General features: G+C 36.9%; 1 protein-coding gene across 1 annotated transcript in view; it reads right to left on the bottom strand.

The window, feature by feature from the left end:
• Nucleotides 1–16,317, bottom strand: part of Octbeta2R (Octopamine beta2 receptor) — a 275,176-nt gene that overhangs the window by 137,695 nt on the left and 121,164 nt on the right. The window lies entirely within an intron of this gene.

Genomic DNA, 16,317 nt, shown 5'->3' with positions numbered 1-16,317 from the left:
GAGTTCATAAAAAAGTTCTGGGATATCCAGACTATTAACTCCATAATTCCCTACCTGAATTCATTTAAAAGTTGACATTTTCTCAATACGTGCAGGGCTAAACTTACACTTAAACAACTTAATTTCCAGCCAAAACTATATCATTACAAAGTGGTCCATTTGCAGCATTACTTCAAAGAGCAAGAGAGTTGCAGAAGGGAGTCTTTTAATGGTCACGGAATCGCCAAGTTGAGAATCTGCAGAGATCATGTACAACCCACTCTTCTTGCCCTCAATTAACCAACACAAGCACAAACTAAAGGGAAAAACCTTTTTAATAAAGGGGCCAGAGCAAACTTTCCTCGAGTTTCCCTAAGTATTTCTTTAAAATAGAAAAAGGAAAAGTAATTTGAAGTAAGACTTGTACTTTATTTAAGTACAAGTATCGTTATAAACTTCTTTTTTTTTTATTCCATTGTATTTATTAAAACTTTAAAATGCGGGTACTTAATTTTAGTGCGTGCACGGATGCAAACAGTTAAGCTTATTGAAGCACGAATTTGCTTTTTTTTTTCTATTTTAATTTCATCATCAGATGTCTATTTATTTTTAGTTAAGTTTCAAAGTTCGCAAAGCACATTCTTTAAGCGCTTTAAGATAGGAACCGTCGATATTAGGAGATCATCATCTGTCTGTCAGCCTAGGCTTTAGAGTTAGCAGCTCGAGGATAATGTGGAAATGTCTCGGCAAACTCAATGACCTAGACAGAGAAAACTGCAATTACTACTTAATTTAGGTGCCGGGTAATGTTGGCGTTGAAAGGAACCAGTCGGATGACGTTCTGGGAGAGACAAGGTGCCCAAAGTCCCTTTCATGGGAGCAAAAGGGGAGGTCGGAACTCTTTAGCGGGAAGGCTGGAGAAAGGAGAGGAGGATCTACCGAGTTGTGGTCCAGTAGAGAACAGGAGCAACTGTTTGTTTCGAATCACGCCCCTTCTTTGGCTTTGACCCATCCCATTATGAGACCATACATGACCTGAAAAAAAGTTGGATTTGCTTGAAGCTCTTTGTTTTTTACTTAAGTTGGCCGTTAGTCCTGGCTTCTGATTTAAAGAAGAAACTTCTTTGCCAAAGACTCCGTCCGGAACACTTGCCACCACTGATGATACTTATCTGAGACACCACGACTGACTACTGGTCCGCACGGCATTGAATTGCACTAGACTCGACTGCATTAACGAAACTCTACTCGCTAACTGACTGACCGCCTAACTGGTTAACTCAACTGACTATCTCCACTCACTGGCTAACTGCCCAACTGGCTAACTCTGGAGCACTCAGCAACACTGACTCTCTCAAACTGTCCTCACCCAAACTTTGACTGCCCCACGCCAACTGCGACTCACTGACTGGGAAAACACACGCTGCCCCCACACCCAACTGCGGCCGCCTCTCCATTGGCTTTTACACAGTGGTGGCTTCTCCGGCTCAGGTCAAGTCTGGCCTAAAGACTCAGAACTATTTTGAAGGCGATATCTGAGAGTATTTTGTGTTTCCTCTTCGCAAGTAGCTTCACCGGAAAAGAATTAGTTTCCCACGTGTTCATTATTGCACATTTCACGTGTGTTGCTCTTGCAAAAGTTTCGAAATGTGTTATCATACAGCCCAGGATGAAACTAATTAGTATTCTAATCTAGTCTAGGATAAAAGGTCCAGCAGTATTTTAATATGAAAATTAAAATTTGCATTTTTAAGTAAATCACATTTCGCCAAATAATCATCTCTAATCAAATTATCTTGATTAATAAATAATTAAAGTTATTTTTCATAATCAAAAAAAAATTAATTATTTATAAAATCATGTCTTAATTAAATTAGAAAACAACGGAGGAAATAAAATTATGAAAAAATAATATTATTGAGAGAAACACTAATTTACTTAAGAAATAAAATAAAATATTTATTTAGCTCACTAAACAAATTTGAAAAGTATTAACTTAACAAATTACTTATTACCAAAGTAATAAGTGAAGGTTGAAGGGGAAAGGTTTGCGAACAGTGGCAAAGGTCCCCCCTCCTTTAGCGGCCTTTTCTTTGTTTAACTTTTGACTTTTTCTTTTTTTTTTATTATTCACAACGAACAGTTGGTAACACTGGTGGGTGGGTGTTTATTTAGATGACGATGAAAAAAGAAAAGAAAAAAACATCCCTCGCTTTGTTACGAATATTCAAAGTGAAAACTGAATTTTGTTAAACTTTATGCGAGGCAAGTTGGGTTGAATTTATTCCAGTTTCTATTCAGTTTTTATGCAAGTACAACGTTTTGGTGGGGGGGGGGGGAAATGTCGTATGAGAAAAACTTGTAACTACTTCCTCCTCCAATTAATTAAATATTCTCTGTCAACTCTCAATTTTCTTGTTAATGCTGAATCCCTTACTGAACGTATTTACGAGGCGTGTTTTTTTAAAAAGTAAGTACCAAAATCGTCCACTGCAGTGCTGCGATCAGCATTTGGCGCATGCGCGCTGTGCCGTTGTCGTAGGGACTGCCATAAAAATAATTAAGGTAACTGCGTCACTTCTATTCCGGAAGTATGCGTTTAAATTACATCTAAAAACCCCAACAAAAAATATATATCTCCAGGAAAAATTAATTATTAAATAAAAATAAAGCCCTTCCGAAACTTATTCTGTTAGTCTTCCTTCCGGTAAACCTCTTTTCTTAAAATTTGAAAAAATCTAGCTGCCCTTTTAGACTTACTTGATATACTCGTACGAGGAACTGTAACTTCTTCTAAGCAGGCAATTTATAGAAATGCTTAAAAAAGTAGTTCTTTCGCTACCTCTAAATAGACTAGGACATCTTTCCCGTTTAAGAGTCTTAAAAAAAAAAAAAAAAAAATACGAGGTATTTAGATGGAGAAATAGTACCATTTTCAGGTACCTCAAAATAACCTCAAAGCAAGTCTCAGCTTCACTTAAAGTAGTTAAAACTGTCTAATGTAACGAGAAGAAAGGCTAAAAGTATCCCCTGGTTGAAGTAATCGACAATTAAGGAAGCTACAAGGTTGCACTGTAGCAAAGACGTTATGGGGAAATAGGTGCAATATCTTCTGGAATAGCAGCGCCACGGTAGCCGAGCGGTTAGAGGCGAGACCTGCGAAGCTAATATGCATTGTGGTACTGGGTTCGATTTCCGGTCTTAGGCCTTGGATTTTATTTAATGGTTAATATGAGAAATTTACAGTAAAGTATGTTAGGCGGTTATAGGCTAGACCCGCAAAGCTAAGATATATTGTTGGTTTAGTGGGTTCGATTCCCCCCGGTCAAGGCCTTGGATTTTATTTAATGGTTAATATGAGAAATTTGTAGTAAAGAATGTTTGCTAGTCGCCTCCGTCCACGACACCTAATTGGTAGTTGGACGTTAAGCCCCGCCTGAAAAAATAGGCGATTATTTAATTTTTTTTACTTTCTGGAATAGCAGAAGCCATTTTGACTTCTACTGGGTCAAGGCAACCCGTTGAAATGAAGCAGTAACTAACTGGTTCCAGATTGACACACTGGAGAACTTCCGCCATGGATGAAGAAGTTTGGTTTAAGGTGAGATGAAATGAAATTTGGAATTTTCTTTATTGCAGCTACGAGTGGATGATTTGAAGGAAAACCAGCTGGGAGACAGTGATCAGTGAGACTGAAAATTAGATCAACAGGCCTGGGACGATGCCAAAAGCAATCTGGATATCCAGCAGTAGAATACTAGTTATGTTTCTTTTTTGTGCTTTTCAGAGTTATGACACCAAACATTACTGTTACATAGCAGTAATGCGGAAATGGATACAGCCCACTTGACAGCTTGCACTTGTTTTAGGTCAAGGTCTTTTCCTCTTGGGAAATTATAGCTAAGAAATACAGGGGACTGTCCAAAGGAAAATGGGGAAAACTCTGTGTACGTGAACATAATGTTTTTTCAAAGCACATCAGAGTTGCTTAAAGATTTTTGTAAATTATATTTTAGAAACATGTAAAAATGGTCATGTTAAGATTTCATCTGCAGGCCAATCACTCATTGCAAGGGGAAGTTAATGAACAGGAAGAAGCGAAACGCAATAACCAAGAAAGAAGAAGAAGGACAGAAAGGAAACTTCGCTAAAGAAATATTAGAAAGATAAAGTTCGTTAGTGTAAGTCCCAAATGGAAAGGAAATAAGTAGTTTCACCGTGTGAACGGAAGCATGTAATGTATGTAATGGCCTCCAGCAATCGGACAAAGTAGCTCCTGTCTAGTGTACATTGAGACTAATGCACTACCGGGCAACTTATATATATATAGGTATACCTATTATATAGGTTGGGGAATAAATAGGGAGAACATTGCGAGAAGCAAAGCAGCCTGGAGAGAGAGAGAGAAGATAAAGTAAATAATAGGTATTATTTTTCTTTGCAGGAAAATATAGGGACGGTAAGTGGGTAAACTGTGCCCTGGGAAGGGCAAAAGGGAGGGTTTTCTGGAGATGCCAGCAGATTCCACCTGGGAGACTCTAGGAGTTCCTGTAGCACATAGTTCGTCCTGCCAGCCCTGTCAAGATTTCCTTGCCTTCGTTTCATTCATTCTCTAGACGTTCTTCTTTTTGTTTTTACTTATCTTAGGCCCGCTTTTCTGCCTATTTTGCTCTCTAGACCTCATCTATTATACCTTTACCCTTCAACCATTCTAGTCATCCTCCTCGCTGCTACAGGTCTACACCACTTTTATTAAAAAACGTTTTCACTTCCTTTTCACTCATAGAGGATGTAAGTTTTGCTAGCTTGCTGATTCTCTTTCTTTCTTTTTTGTACGACCTCATATAATACTAACAGCTGCAAACCTGCAAATTCTAACCTGATTCCGAAATGACTCACAGTATGGACAATTTGGTTCATTATGATTCACAAGTTTCGCTAAGATTTACAGAGTTATTAGCAATAATAATTTTGGAGGAGGCCTCACATACATGGGGCTAACTCCTCTCCCATTCGATGTACAGCGTCGAGACCCCCAAAATGCATATCTACATAAAATTCCGAATCGAATGACACCTCATTCATGAAAATCGGTTCATGCGATGTTTACAAAAAAGGTTACAAGAAGAACAAAAACAAGAACATTTTCTGAAAATGCCATTTTTGCCCATTTTCAGCAAAATGTATTTCTCAAAATCTATTTCATTTATGTTGTTGCAACAAAATTACAGTTATAAAGGAGGATTTTCCCTATATTTTAAAGGAAATTTGGGAATTTTATCTTTTATAGAAAAATAGAAAAAAAAAATTGTCAAAGTTGGGTATTTTTCAACGTTACAGCTTTTTCGTGCAGTTTTTGACGAACTGTCCGGAACAGTTTTAATTTAAAAGTAATGAAATACAACACATTCTACGGCATTCTAAATTCAGAGAACCGTCCGCCGGAAGTTGACAATGAGAAAGTGAAAAGAAATAAAAATACAAACAGAAAAGAAAGAGATCTATCCAAATTATATTTAAAAATAGATAAAGACATAATGATACAAACATATTTAATATTAATTTACAATAATTCAAATGTTGTGGATAATGAAATAACTAAATTAAATGAGAGAGAAGTAAATAAAAATAATCTAATACAAAAATAGAAATAAGGATAATAATAATAATTGTTTAAATTAAAATTGAAATCAAATAAAATATATTTATAAAACATGGAGGATAAGGTTTTTTAAATATAACATTATAGCATAGAAAAATTACTGAATAAAATTAAATTCTTTGACTAAATTTTGTCGATAAATCCAAGATTGCCTTGCCAATTTAACAAGGCTTATAAAATTGTGGCAATTAAGAAATTGAATCAGCTGATTCTTTGATGGACGTTTTTGCAACTAAATATGGAGGATATCTAAATTCAGAGAGTATATATCCTCCTTCTCGGGAAGATTACACAAATAGCAGTAACTAGGCTCTCTTTCAAAACCAAGGGTAATTAAATTTAAATTCAACAACTCGTGACGTAAATTTTTTGTTTTAAGTTTCCCTTATTTGAAGACACAAGGCAAAGATTGGACCAAAAAAAAAACTAGGACGGAAACGACCAAAAGAAAAAGGAAGGTAATGAAATAAGAAAGTGGGCGTACAGAGCGGATACTGCTTTATTTATGGGCAGGTATATAGCTGTCGGGCATGGTCGTGAGCATTCGGCAGCCGGGCGAATTACTGGACATGTCCAGTCATGTCATGATGTGAAGAAGGCCGTGGTTATCCCCAGAGTTAGCCGCAATATTTTAGTTTACTACCTCAGCCGACAGAGAGCAGGCTGTATTGGCAGCAGTTACATCAGTAAAGCCCCAGCTATTTTATCTCTATATATATATATATATATATATATAACTAACTTCCTGTCCGGATCTATAACCCTTGCCCGACACATGGCCTCCCTCTTTTCCTTAGACTTGCACCATCTTGTCACTTCGATCCTGCTTTACTCTCCTCTTTATAAGGTCTTCACAGCGGCTCTGTCTCAGCCTCCCAGAAGAAAAGATGTTCCATAAAGTAATAATAATTCCAGATGTACTTTGATATTTCGCTCACGTAGTTATCAACCTCTTTTTCCGGCAAGTTCCTGTACTCCATCATCTGTTGTTATCTATCTCCTTGTTGCAGGCAAAATGTAAATTTATTCTTCTCTACTTTCTAAAAATATTCAGATAAAAAGAATTTATATATTTCTTTAAAACTCCTGTTAAACGGAAAATTTATTCCAGACGTCCTGGATAGAAATTATTTCCACTTGAAAGTTTGGCCAACTCCGTACGAGAGGTACGGCAAGATACGGCAAACATGAATTTCAGTTTCGACGATTTGCAAACAGGGTCAGATTTGTTGGCAAATGTCGGCAACCATACAATTTGAGAAATCACTTCCGACAAGTGAGTAAGTTTATAATGGCAAAGTTTATAAATTCCCAAACACGTAAACCATGTTGGTATAGATCAAATTTAAGAAAATAAAAAAATTACAGACATGAAAATGTGTGGTTACGTTGGCAGTACTGCTGGGTTAATATCTCTAATTTTATCCGCCAAAGCACGGCATGTTTATTGTTTCTCTGCCCTGTTTCGGATATTCAACCATCATCAGAGTCGTGAAGTGATTTTTTCTTATGTTTCCGACTCGCATTACACTTGCTGACGAAGAAAATAAAAATCTAAGTCAAGTGTAGTTCGAGTCGTAAACATAAGTGAAGTCGAAATCTGTACATCCAACTATTTAATCGACCACTCATGATGGTCGAAACTCCGAAACCCATCAGGTATGCAGTAAACATGCGCCGCACTACGACCGGATATAAAATCAACTAAAGTAAATTCTATGGCCGCCATATTTAGTAATGTATTTCAAATAAAACAGAAAGAATTTAAGCGAAGAATAGAAGTTAATAAAAATAGGGAAATTTTTGCATAAAAATGTAACATTTTAATTACTTGTAATTAAAAATGTTTGTAAGCGTGTATACACAGTGCGAGGGGGGCGGGGGTAAGGGAATAGGAATTACAAAGAGGTGACATCATCGTTTTGTTTCATTAGTAAAATTGACGTCACTTTTTAAATATTTTAAACGTCTTAATCTCTTTGTATTTTTTGGTCTTTTTAAATATAATTCTTCTTCTTCCATTTTAAAATCCCATAATCTTTTATGTACATAATTATCGTTAAAAATGTTGAATACTTAAAAAAAAAAAAAAGTTAACGTCAGCAAACCAAACGGTTTAAACGAAAAAAGATTTGTTTTTCCATTTTCCTCAGACATAGCTGAAACGGATTTCCTATTAATATAGGCCTAATTGCAAACAAATGGATCTGTAACTTTACATTTTCTTGGGTAAATTTATTTAAGGGGAGTGAGGGGAGTGGCCTTCTAAAGTGAACTTTCGGTATTTTCAGTTTAATATAATGTTTGATCACCTGGATCAATTAGCAGCATCAATATGCAACCAAAGTTCTGGATTTGAAGAAAATATGAATTAAATTGATTTTTCCCGGATTTAATGTTGACGACTCGAATTATTGCTGTACTACAAGTCGCTTCCGTTAGACCTCTTTTAATAATACGCCTGGCAAGTTTAGATTACAACTGGCAATAAACTGACGAAAAGACCACAACTTAACTGTGGCTCTACGGCCTATGTAGGACTTCGGTCTCCGCCAGTACATAAACCCCAGGCTCTCTATCTATAAAGCTTACCCTCTCCACTGTCTTATGTACAAGTTCCCGGAGATCCTCTTCTACATCGCACATCCAACGCAGCCTAGGTCTCCCGCTCGGTCTACAACCTCCAGGGTGATCCTAAAGCGCTCTTCGTGGTGCTCTCTCACTCTCCATCCTATGCACATGTCCCACTCTGCTTGACAATCCTCTTCCCCGTACAACTCTCTAAACTCCACATTTTTTTCTTTTCGGCACCTCCAGACTCCATCTTAGCACACTCGTCCATAGACCGCCATCAATACCTTTCTTTCCCAGCGGTTCAATTATTAAAAAAAAAAAAGACCACAGACTTTCCAAAATAAAGTTCAACGAATTCCACCGAATACCCTGAATGGTTCACCAGGAACACAGAAATACCCAGAGAACTGGACATTCCAGCCATTCACACTCGCATGACCAAACTAACAGTCAGCCTTCTTCCCTTTACCCTTCATTACCACCTTGGCGAGCCTACAGCCTCTTGAAGACTGTACCAAGATCTATGAAGAACTCCACTCTAACTGGAATATGTACCTATGGGTGTAAAGTTCTTAGTGAGCTGGCCCCCCAAATGTAACGTTGGTAATACTTTAAATTGATACATCGAAAAGTTGGGAGTCCCTAATTACTGATCAGTAATGCACTCTAGAGATGCACTCTGTTCAATGGGAAGCTTAGAACTTTATTTTTATTAATCAATAACTTCAATCAAACTTCAAGATTTCAACTATATGTGTTATTTTATTAGTATAATATGTATGTTAACATTGTCTAGCTTCATAAAACTTTACAATATAATCGCTACTTTAACTTTTGAAAGCTTAATAGTTTGAATTAAAGTACATTTATTCAAGACCGACAGATATTATGACAGACCTTAGCAGGGGGCAGGGGACGTTAAATATGAAGAGTGCCCTTATTCCTCCACTAACTGATACAGCTTCCCAACTTTCCTGCATTATATCTGAGTACTTTTAAGTTCATTCCGGGTTACTACGAGGTGGTGCAGTGGCATATTTAGATGCAGGGGCGCTTCCATTAAGTACAACCTACACAGAGTTCACAAGTGTATTCCAGCCAGTAAGTTTAGATCTTCTGTTTCCATAAGGGCAAATGGAATATGATAATAAATGGAAATCCCAATAGCTCTTATATATGTGATGAGCTAATTACGCTGACTCTATGTGGGTGGTTTTGTTCGCATTGGAAACAGGAGTATATGTTAGCTGCTTGTATCAAACTAATGCTCATCACAACATAATTGTAAAGCATACATAAACTGGTTCAATTTTCAGGAACAGTCGACTAATTAGAACATGGATCGATTGCTCCAACAATAATGCTGCTAATTACCATTGTTAAAATACGTATTTTACAAAACTATATTTAAAAAAACTTCTTTTTTTTTGGCTCAGCATAAATTAAAGCAATAGTTTCCGGCGGAAATACAATTTACGCGTGGTAACTGCAGTACTTATAAAGAATTCACTGAAGCGCTGGTGGGTCACCCTGGAGGTAGTAAGACCGAGGGGATAGACCTAGGCTGTATTGAATGTGTGATGTGCAAGAGGATCTCCCGGGAAATGAACGTTATGAAAGTGCAGAGCGAATGCATTTATTAGTCTGAATGTTTTTGAATTATAACAGATGAACTAAAATGCAAGGAATATAAATGGCGGTGCTAGTCGAACGAAAATTGAGTCCCACTTTTAGATCCAGAACTGCTACTCCACGCTCGCCTCTGTCTAAGGGACTGAAATCTACCGTTCTCTTTAAAGGTACCTACAAGGCCAAAGAGAAATTCGAAGCTCCGGGACAAGATTATATTACGTTAGATATAACAATAGGATGAAAAATAACTGCCAGTTTCAGTCATGATAAACTTTATTATGCCGGAGCTTTCGACCTAGGGACTAGGTCATCTTCAGGGCTAATTTACAATGTACTATTTACCATCATTAGTACATTGTAAATTAGCCCTGAAGATTATCTAGACCCTAGGTCGAAAGCTCCGGCATAATAATAAAAATATATCACGACTGAAACTGGCAGTTATTTTTCATCCTATTGAAACTATGAATCAGTCACCAAAAATAATGAACAGTTAGATATAACACATAATTTAATAACAACTGCTGATCAAAAATCTAACAAAAACATCCGGCAGAGTTCTAATTCTTGCATTTCCTTTTTTTTTCTTCAACATAACCAGTCCTAACTATTGTCACCGTCAATTATGATTTCATTTCTATCGATTTTATTGCATTGACTTTAATGTAAGTTGGTAAAACTGTACATTGCCTTGTAATGACTGTTTAAAGAGAAAACAGTTTCTGTGACGTATTAAGAATTTTCATCGTAAAATGGTCAAATAAATATTTTCAGATATATGTGTATGTAATCTGGAAAAAATTGAAAAATACTTTAAGTAAATACTAGTTCCGGTCCAAGGTTTTTGGAACACTAATTTCCTGTCGTAACACGAAATATTTGACGCGATTTTTGTTTTGTTTTTATGCTAATTTCCTGTTTTATTTGACTCAGTACACAAAAATGGATAAAATCGATATCACAATTGGGCTTGATCGCAATACTGCTCCTTGTCTAGCGAGAGAAGGAATGAAAAGTAATATTGAAGAAATACCGCAATGTGAACATGTTCTTAGTACACCAATTACTGGATTTCTTACTAATCACTTTTCTAACCTGATCTAACACAAACCCTGTGATTGGCCAACACAAAACTACAATAGAACGCACCCGTGATTCCATTAGAATTTGGTACTGAAATTGGACTGCGGACATGTATTTAGTAGAATGAAATACACAGGAAGTGCTCTGAAGTGTGTGACTCGTGCGTGGGTGGATCCTATTTAGGCTATCCCAGAAAGTTGTGGGTTCCTCAAATACTACTTCTCCTGGACTCCATCCCGCATTGCCTACATCTACTAAACTGTATTATACTGATAGAGTGTGAATCCCAGTAAAGGGGGGTGGGAAAGCAGGCCAGGAAATGGGGGACCAGGACGTTTTGGGTGTGTGTGAATGCTGAGGAGACAGTTCTCCATTCAGCCTTTATTCCACACCCACACTGTGCCAAAATGGGCGGGGGAAGTGCCGTCCAGGGTGGCCACCCCATGTAGTAGTAGTAGTCCCATTTGTTCCACTAATAGTGACCGCTAGAGTGCTCTGTATTGATTTCAGCATTAGCACAGTCCTACACCACAGGCTATAACCAGCCGCCAGTCCTTTATATTGCCGCCTCCAGTCGCCAAAACATAGTCTAGTTCTCGTAGTCGCACAGGGTTAGTAAAAGTGAAGGGCTACTAAAACCACCTGCATTTTTTTTAAAAAAAGGTTTTCCGACGAAACCACTTTGATAGTTTCAAAGGGCAAAAAGCATCCCTTTCGCTGAACAGTTCGTCAGTTTCTCTTGATTTTTTTGGTACCTTTGAAGTTATTGTATTTGATACCTATAAATCTGCAAACCTTTTAATGAATACATACTAGTAGTATAGTTTCGGGGGTTCTAGGACGGATTTTTGCGCCGGAAGTGATGACGGCCCCTGCGTCGTCATGACGTCATAATGACGTCACAAGACATACCCCTCATCCTAATTTTGTTCTGTCCCACGTCACAAGGAACGCAAGTCCTACGTCACAAGACATAACCCTCGCTCTACCTTATGTTTTAGTCCTCCTCCACTGCGAGAGCTAGAGAGAGAGAGAGAGAGAGAGAGGTATAATATAGGAGGCTGTGGCATGTGACGACATCTTTACCTTGTGCTAACAAAAAATATAGGGTGATTAATCATTTAAAAAAAAAAATTGGTTTAAAATATATATATACTTTATTTCATCTTTATTTACAAGCATATTGGATGGTAAGAGATTTTGGGGCGGGGCGCTACACCTTGACCTTGTGCTTGCTAAATAAATATGATTAATAATAAAAAACAAAATTTATATGTTTTGACGTGTGTGTTGACGTCACACCCCTATCCCCCTCATCCATTTGGACCACAAAATTAGGATGAGGGGTATGTCTTGTGACGTCTTGATGACGCAGGGGGCGTCATCACTTCCGGCGCAAAAATCCGTCCTAGCACCCCCGAAACTATACTACTCATACTCGACTTCCTGTTACGTATTTAAATCTACCCGTAAAATCTACAACTTAACAAACTGATTATGGCTGAAATTTTCTGGAATTTGAAGTAATTTGGTGAGTTCGAACCTAGGTAGGAAACGTCTGTGGTTGTGCGCTCCAGACGGCCATTACATGTGTCGTGGTCTTGTAAATATGTCACCATCATTTCCGTCATAATTTTTCCAGTCAATTATCTTAGCTTCTCTCCTAAGAATGGAAGAAAAAACTCTGTAAATCTCGTGAGTTATGCGTGCGCTCGAGGATTACAGAAAAATTAAACCAACCATTGAGTAAGCAAGGTTTTTCTTAAAACTCGATTTTTGCAACCCTACTCAAGGGACTTCAAAAGGGGTATTTCCGGTGGAAGTTCAAAATAAAAAATAAAAAAATGTGCACAATAAATTCTCTTAGTAGAATAAAGGAAGTAAAAAAAGAAAATTGAATCCCTGGACAAGAGAATAAATTACTAAAACCTAACCTTCACAGACCGCCAACAAAAATAACTTTCCTCCTCGTTTTCCTGCCTTTATTTACCCTACAGGGGATTAGGAACAAAAGTGAGAAAAGTTAAAAACCAACGAATCAAAATTACAGAGAGTGAAGAGCGAATTAAAAAAAAATAAACTGCAAACATAGACGATAACTCTCCGGGGAAATCAAACATTGGTGTGAGGCAGTAGGAGAAGTTGGTTGGGAAAAAGGAAGAGAAAAAAAAAAAAGCGTGGAAAAGCATGAACAGAAGGCGCAGCCAGCTGGCCAACAAAATATATAGAACAGACAAGTTTAAACTTGTTCAACATGGCGCAAAGGGGTTTAACAAAGTATTTACTTTTTTATTAAAGACACACGGCAAAAAATGGCTGTACTTGCAGTGTAATTAGTTTACTTCTTAAATATTCAAACTTCTGTTTGAGGAGTGCTATTTATGTGGGTAGGCCAGCTGTCTGTTTAACTATAATGAACAGGCTTCCAGTGATGTTCGCTGGAGAAAAATATTGCCAGGATAAAAAAAACTAACCCAGCAAGAATAACTCAGAGGGAGTTAGTTTTCTTACCGAGCTTTTCCATGAGTTTTCTTCGTACTTGATAAACTTAAAAAAAAAAAAACTTCTTTTCCACAAAATAATAATCATAAAATTTCCTTTAAAAATTCTCTCAACATAATTCAGGAAAATTTGAAAAAATCTTTACGATTTTCTCTTTAAATTTTTGCTAGAGAAAAAATTTGTTCGCGTGATATAATTCCTTCTCCAGAACTTAAGGGAAGTAAGAATCCCTGTTCCCGCTCCTTAATCTCCAATCCCAACAGCCAGCCATGTTTACCGAACAAGTCTTTCCTCCAGTTATTTTCAAGTGTTTATTAAAGGATTTATGTAACTTTTTTTTTTTTTTTAAAGAAAAATCCCACAGGAATGCAGGGATTTTCTTTATTGATTTTGGGGACACTCACATGGCTTTACCGTAGAGTGATCAATGGGAATTTTAACCCGCACGAAAGAAAGGTTCTATTTTTCCTTTGTTTTAGTAGCCCCAAGTCCAAATAAATCCTTCGGGCGATTCTTAGATAGTGGCCCGGACTATTTGGAGCACCTGTATTCCTAAAAGTCGCACATTCGGTAACACATGATATTACAGGTATTGTTTAGGTATTTATACTCGTACTACTACAATATATTCCAAAAGGAGACTTCAGGAAGGAGCTTAACTTCCCCCCTCCCTAAGAGTGCTGTTTCCTGCTTTACGAAAGAAAAGACAAACCAAAAGAGAGGCATTTTCCACTAACTGACTTTGCCAATAAAGTTCACAATCGTCGCCAGCTAAACTTACACTCTGTGAGTTACGGTTTTTGAGTTGAACTCCAACTCAAAATTTGAGAGACTCCAACTTTTTGAGAGACAGACCAACTCACAGTCTATTTTGTAAGGGGGGGGAGGGAAATTCCCCTTCTTTGTTTCCTCTCCATTCATCAATTCATTTGAATATTCACTTTCCATTTTCATATCAAAAATTTATAAAGGGAGGGGTCGCCAGTTGAGCCAAATTATTGAAAACACACACTCTGATGATGCAAAAGGGGTAGCGGAATAAGAGGGGTCTGGCGGCCCCCACCGGTTTTGATAAAATCGACCCAAAAACCTTGGAGGAGACCGAAAAAAAATTTTTTGAAATTTTTTCCGACCCTCTCCAACCCCATAAAAACCCGTAAACGAGAAAAATGTGTTTTTTTGATATTTTAATTTTTTTCGAGCGTTCAAATCATTTTAAAGCGGTTCCAACGCAACTAAAAATTTATTTTGGATGTGTAGATGTTCCCTGAATTTTTCCGGTTTTTACTGTACAGTTAAATGAAGTGAAACATAGCTTTGAATCCAAAAAAATCGTTAAAAATCGGGATTTTTTAAAAACAAGTCTTCGGCATTTTGGGCTGACTCGATGGAAAATGACGGCCTAACTATGGTTGAAAGATACACTCTTACTCTACAAAATGGCGCAATTGAAACTCAATTTGGTTGCTTGTTGTCTGCGATAACTCAATTTGAGTAAAACGCGAATTTAAAAGGTATGCGATTTTGGTCTATAAAATAAGTCACAATTTAATTAAACAAAAAAAGCACCAAAAATAATGTTCGTATAAAGGTATTCTAAATCGCTGATCAAGAATTTGATGTCAAAACCATGTTTCGACAATTGACAGCTGTTAAAAATGCTGTCAACAAAAAACGAAGAATTCATTTTTTTCAATTTTTTTTTAATGCACGGATAATTGTTTTTATTTTCAATTCATTGAGGTACATAATTATAATCTTGAATTTGATGATAAAAGTATATGTTGATAAAACGTCATATCACATTTTTTTTTGTTTGATTTTGTCGAAGATGTTAATTTTTTGGAATTTTTTTTAGCTAAAACAGAGATGCCACCAAAAAAACGGAAACTTCCAAATGATGAATGATTGATGAACCTGTAAAAAAGATCTTCAAATCTTTTTCTGTCATTTCGGGAAAGTCTGATACATCGTCTGATGTCAATGGTTTGAAGATCCTGATGCTGACAAGTTTGAGAGTTCTGATAATTGTCGTTCCACACGATCACGATCTTGCGGAAAAGTTTCGTGATGACTGTGGCTTGTTGATGGTAGATTCGGATCCGAGGAATTGGCATCTGGCGGAGAAGTTACATGGAGATCGTGGCTCATCGATGATAGGTTCGGATCCGCACTGACTAGACGAGTTGAACGACGACTTTCCGCACAGAACGTTTCCTACAACCATTTCTTTGTCCAGTTCAACCGAAAACAAGTTGGCTTCTTCTTCTGAAGTAATGACTTTTTTTTGCCCGGTGCCGTATCGCAACAGTAGGTCGCATTTTATACACCTTTCATCATTTGGAAGTTTTCAAATCCAATACTTCAAGAAAAACTAAAAATTCCCTTTTAACAAGAATTAAAATCGAAAGAAAATTTCCTCTTGTTTCTATTTCAATAAAGAAAATTCAATTTAGTTTTCAATTTGTTAATAATTTCCCAGTTTTTTTACTAATTCAAAGAATCCTCTCTGTGCATAGAGTTTTTCACAAAAAAAAGAAATAAAACAAACTTTAATTTAAAAGTTAAGTTTGACGTTTTCCCAAGGGAAATGCTCAACAAAAATACTAACTTTCCAAAGGTAGGTCAGGAAAATTGTATTACCTGAATAAAAATAATTAACCTCACAATAATGGAGTAAAATAATAAATTTAAGGAGACGCCATGGTAGCCGAGCGGTTATAGGCTAGACCCGCAAAGCTAAGATGTATTGTTGGTTTAGTGGGTTCGATTCCCCTGGTCTAGGTCTTGGATTTTATTTAATGGTTAATATGAGAAATTTATAGTAAAGTATGTTAGGCGATTATATGCTAGACCCGCAAAGCTAAGATATATTGTTGGTTTAG

Source organism: Rhodnius prolixus, unplaced genomic scaffold (genome assembly GCF_049639745.1).
Source record: "Rhodnius prolixus isolate KJV_2025 unplaced genomic scaffold, Rpr scaffold_7, whole genome shotgun sequence".
Taxonomy (NCBI): Eukaryota; Metazoa; Arthropoda; class Insecta; order Hemiptera; family Reduviidae; genus Rhodnius; species Rhodnius prolixus.
Note: the sequence above shows the minus strand (reverse complement) of the source record. Positions and strands in the feature narration are given on the sequence as shown.